The sequence below is a fragment of the Saimiri boliviensis genome, chromosome 10, assembly GCF_048565385.1.
Source record: "Saimiri boliviensis isolate mSaiBol1 chromosome 10, mSaiBol1.pri, whole genome shotgun sequence".
Lineage (NCBI taxonomy): Eukaryota > Metazoa > Chordata > Mammalia > Primates > Cebidae > Saimiri > Saimiri boliviensis.
In genome coordinates this window covers 121,306,512-121,311,909 of record NC_133458.1, presented here as the reverse complement: position 1 = coordinate 121,311,909, position 5,398 = coordinate 121,306,512, and the positions used below count along the sequence as shown (strand labels likewise).

General features: G+C 40.3%; 1 pseudogene; it reads right to left on the bottom strand.

Annotated features, from left to right (window-relative positions):
* Positions 1-1,907: 1,907 nt before the first annotated feature.
* LOC141579977 (histone-lysine N-methyltransferase SETMAR-like) lies at positions 1,908-3,844 on the bottom strand (annotated as a pseudogene).
* Between the last annotated feature and the right edge of the window lie 1,554 nt (positions 3,845-5,398).

Genomic DNA, 5,398 nt, shown 5'->3' with positions numbered 1-5,398 from the left:
TCAAGTCTGCTCAAATAGAGTGGTCTTGAACAACTCAAGCAAGAAAGCTTCCCATTGTAACATCAGAGTTAAGTAATTTGAAAATTTAACCAAATAAAATTAACTTCAAATTTTTTAATAAAAGGAGAAAAAATAAATTATTTTCTTGAGGTACTAAAGACAGAAGTCGTATAGGATTCATTAAGTAGTATGGCAAATGCTAAATAGTGCTTGGACAATTTCAAAGATGGGCAGCTGATGTGGTTTGGCTCTGTGGCCCCATCCAAATCTCATCTCAAATGTAATCTCCAGGTGTTGAGGGAGGATCCTGATGGGAGGTGACCAAATCATGGGGGTGTTTTCCCCCATGCTGTTCTCGTGATGATGAATGAGTTTTAATGAGATCAGATGGTTTAAAAGCATATGGTGGTTCCCCTTTCTCCCTGTCTCTCTGGCCTGTCACCATGTAAAGAAGGTCTTTGTTTCCCCTTTGCATTCCACCATAATTGTAAGTTTCCTGAAGCTTCCCCAGTCATGCGAACTGTGAGTCAATTAAACTTCTTTCCTTTATAAATTACCCAGTCTTAAGTAGTTATTTGTAGCAGTGTGAAAACAGATTAATACAGCAAGTCACATTTTGTAAGCCTCACTCTGTCATCATTATATAAAGAGAATTGTGAAAAGACTAAGTAGAAAGATAGAATGTAAGAATTTTTTTTTTTTTTTTTTTTTTTGAGACGGAGTTTTCGCTCTTGTTACCCAGGCTGGAGTGCAATGGCGCTATCTCGGCTCACCACAACCTCCGCCTCCTGGGTTCAGGCAATTCTCCTGCCTCAGCCTCCTAAGTAGCTGGGATTACAGGCACGTGTCACCATGCCCAGCTAGTTTTTTGTATTTTTAGTGGAGACGGGGTTTCACCATGTTGACCAGGATGGTCTCAATCTCTCGACCTCGTGATCCACCCGCCTTGGCCTCCCAAAGTGCTGGGATTAGAATGTAAGAATTTAAAAGAGCATGTATTATGGAGTTACAGACCTCAACCAGACTTTAATATCTATATGTGTTTGGGCAAGTAGCTTAACGTTGAACCTGTTTTTCTCATGTAATGAGAATAATGTTATCTAATTTTACTGGAATTATTGATTTAAATTATATGCAAAACACTTAGCATAGTGACCAGTACATGGTATTCTTCAACAGTTGGTAAACATTAATGTTTTATAATTATGAACCATCAACCATTGACTTAATCCAGGTAGTCTAAATATATAAATATTAAAATGACAGCAAAAGATCCTGCCTAGTGTCCACCAATGACAAGTGAGTTTCCTCCTCCAAGGAAAGCTGATGGAAACATCATAAACCTCCATCCCCAAGACAAGAAGGTAATTGTTGAAGGTTTCTCCTATCAGAGACATTCCTCCTGCTACCACCAGAGCAGACTTCATCTTCTTTCTCTGGGTGTCTCATAGGAGTTTCCCTGTTACTGCAGAGCTCTGTTATGCCACTTCACCAAAAGGCCTTCCCAGTAAACATACATTTCCCTTTGATGTGACTCATGACTTCTCTGTGCCTAAAAGATGTTGCAGCTTCAAAAGGCATCTCTGTGTCTGTTGCTTGAGTGTATATTATCTCAAGGGGCCCTCAGATGATTTACAAATTAGGTTATATTTAAGAGAAAAAAAGATAATCATAAAATCCACATTTGGAATGCTATAGGACTTCAATAGGATGTTTTAAGTTTTAGAAGAAATTAGAAATCAGATAATGCCAGAAAAGAACTAAATAAACTTGTCAATCTCACCTGCTTCCCATAACATCACACTAAGAAATCAGTCCAGAGATCATTCCATTAGGTTGGTGCAGAAGTAATTGCAATTTGGACCATGAATTTTAAATCATTGTAACTAGGCTCAAACACATCCTTATTAATCAAAGTAGGAATTATTAAAATCAACACATTTTTGCCAACAAAAAATGTTTATTTCTGTAGCATAAAAATCCATGCTTCGAGATTTGAGAAACTCTTGGGAAGCAATTTCTGCATCCTGCTGGTTGTGGAAGTGTTTTCCTTGCAAGAGTTACCGAGCTGTTTGAAGAAGTGGTAGTCAGCTGGTGAGAGGTCAGGTGAATATGGTGGATGAGGCAAAGCTTTGGATATGTAGTTACAAATATTAACAAATAAGACTTTAAAAGTACACCTTTAGGTGGGTCAGACCAAAGTACAAAACTTGTGTTATGGGGCTGCCGTTTGAGGAGTATCTGCAGCAGTCACATGGTAGCAAAACAGTGTTAAGCAGCGCGTGAGAGTCTGCGTCAACAACAGCCAGAGTCCATGCATCTGGAGGTGCGCTCCTTAGGTGAAGAAACCATGGGCAGGGCGTGCATGGTCCGGGCTTGGCGGGTAGGGCGCAGTTCCCTCACTCGCCACTAGAGGTCAGGCGGTGACTGCTTCCGGGCTAGAAGTCGGGCCCGTTGGGGACTGGCTGGTGCTGATGGGTGCAGTTCCTCCGCTCGCCACTAGAGGTCAGGCGGTAACCGCTTTGGGGCTGGAAGACAGTCCCGTCAGAATTGCCTAGTGCTGGTTCAACGTGGCGCCTGGTTACTGACACCTGACTTTGGAATGACTTTTGTTTTGGCATCAGATTTCCTGTCTTTGTGGAGCTGATGTACCCGAGGAAAGATGCCCACTCGGAGTCAAAGGCAGAGCCGTTTCCGCAGCTTCTCAACGTGCTTTGAGAGAGAATCTGCATGGGATCTAGAACAAAGCAGGGATCCTAGGAAAGGACGATTTCCAAACATCCTGGCAGGGGAAGTTTGTTCAACCTTTTTTTTTTTTTTTTTTGGAAATGGAGTCTCACTTTGTCGCCAGGCAGGAGCACAGTGGTGTGATTTTGACTCACTGCAACCTCTGCTTCCCGGGTTCAAGCAATTTTCCTCCCTCAGCGTCCAAAATAGCTGGGACTACAGGCACAGGATGCTGCACCTGGCTAATTTTTTGTATTTTAGTAGAGGCGGGGTTTCACCCTGTTGCCCAGGCTGGTCTCGAACTTCTGAGCTCAGGCAATGTGCCTGCCTCAGCCTCTCACAAAGCAGTTGTCCAACTTTTGAAGTGTTGGTTGTGCCATGGGTGGTCGGGTATTGTGCAGAAGAATTGGGCCCTTTCTGTTGACCAATGCCAGCTGCAGGTGTTGTGGTTTTCCGTGCATCTCATTGATTTGCTATGCACACTTCTCAGTTGTAATGGTTTCACCGGGATTCAGAAAGCTATAGTGGATCAGACCTGCAGCCGACCACCAAACAGTGACCATGACCTTTTCTTGGTACAAGTTTGGCTTTGGGAAGTACTTTGGAGCTTTTCAGTCCAACCACTAAGCTGGTCATTGCTGGTTGTCATATAAAAGCCATTTTTCATTGCATGTCATAATCCGATCAAGGAATGGTTTCTTGTTGCGTAGAATAAGAGAAGACCGCACTTTAAAATGACGATTTTTAAAATTTTTGCTCAGCTCAAGAGGCACCCACTTATTGAGCTTTTTTTTGTTTTTACCTTTCCAATTTGCTTCAAATGTTGATTGACTGTAGAATGGTCAACGCTGAGTTTTTCTGCAACTTCTCGTGTAGTTGTAAGAGGATCAGCTCCAATGATTGCTCTCAATTGGTCGTGTCGATTTCCAATGGTGGCCACTACACTCCTCATCTCCTTTGCAAAACTTCTTGAACCACCACCGTACTGTACATTCATAGCAGTTCCTGGGCCAACTGTGTTGCTGATGTTGTGAGTTGTTTTCACTGCTTTAAGACCCATTTTGAACTCAAATAAGAAAATTGTCTGAATTTGCTTTTTGTCTAACATCATTTCCATAGTGTAAAATAAACATAAAATAAACAGCGAGTGATGTCATTAGCAAAAATAAATAAAGTGAGAAATGCTCATTGAAATGATGTATAGAAGAACTATACACTAACCACATTTATTTAAGAATGTATTCCAATATCGAATTCTAACAATGCAGAAACTGCAATTACTTTTGCACTCCCCTAAAATGTTCCTCTATCTGGATTTGCATGTATTTTCTGGGATATAGAGTATCAGATTAGACAGGCTAGTGTATTAGTGACACAATTTACTAGCTACATAATCTTTCACAAATTACTTGACCTCTCTGAATCTTTCTTTGCTCATCTGTAAAATGGGTATATGGAAACATGCTGTGATCTTTGAGGTTTTTTTCAGAAAGAGAAGATACACTCTTCACAGCCAGTCCTCCTCTTCTCCTTTGAAGTGTTACACTATTCTTGTACTTTGCCAAATATTTCAACTTACAGAGATGGCTGGGGCTGGGCAGAGAGCTGTGGATGTATAAGGAGGAAGTAGGCTTTGCTACAATGAGCCAGGTCATTGCCGAAGACTTCGATGTTAACTTTAAAAAACTTCTAAGTAAAAATACAATTTCAAAATTTTCTAAAGTTATTTGAGGAAAAAATGTCCATAATCTTCAAAAACAAGCTTAGCTTTCTTCAGGCATGTAGGCTGCATTCTCATATTATTATTTAGATAATAACTAGACAAACATCCTTGGCATGTTCAATAATTTTGAAAATCTCAGGTGACATGGATATACCAGAAAGAAAAATTAAGTGATATTAAAAAAATAAATGACTGGAATTTTGCCCCATGAAAAATAGAATGTTGGGAACAGACCAATGCTTCTTCTAAAACAAGTAATAAATCAAGATGAAAAATAAGAATAATTGGCTTAAAGGCGATGAAGTCTGCTGAAGCCAAGATGACTTGAAGGTCTGAGGCTTTGGAGAGGGCAGAACTGCCGGGAGGTGAGCTGAAAATACACTGCTGCTTTTTCCTGTGGCCATTTGACTGATTGTAGGCAAGAACAAGAGGCTAAGAATCCAGCCTGGCTCAAGTAAAGAGACATCTTTAGGTAACAGAAAAATGAATAAGGCTTTGTGTGGTCTTAGGGGTTTGGAATGAAAAATTGGAGATTCGGGAGCCTCAGACATCATCCAGTTTCCCTCTCAAGAAGTTTGCTAAACTCTGAAGCTCCATGAGGCAACAGGCTAAAAACCTAAGAAGAAAACATTTGAACAGAATTTTCTGCAGTCTTATACTGAGAAAAAAAGAATAGAGTTTAAAGCCTACTAGAGGAACACACCAGGCCCTCAGTTGAGAGCCTTGAAGGGCATATGGTAGAAACAGTGGTGAATCGAAAGTAGACTGAGCTTTACAAAACTTGCAAAATAGCTGATATTCATCTCAGAGCCTGATTGGATTACATGGATCAGCCTCTCCCTTTCTGTTCCTAGAAAAAGGAAGAATAAACTTTTTTTTGGAAATCTATGTTTAAAAAATAGAAGTAAGTTTTGATAATTTAGCAAAGAACTGAAAATTACAAAAAAA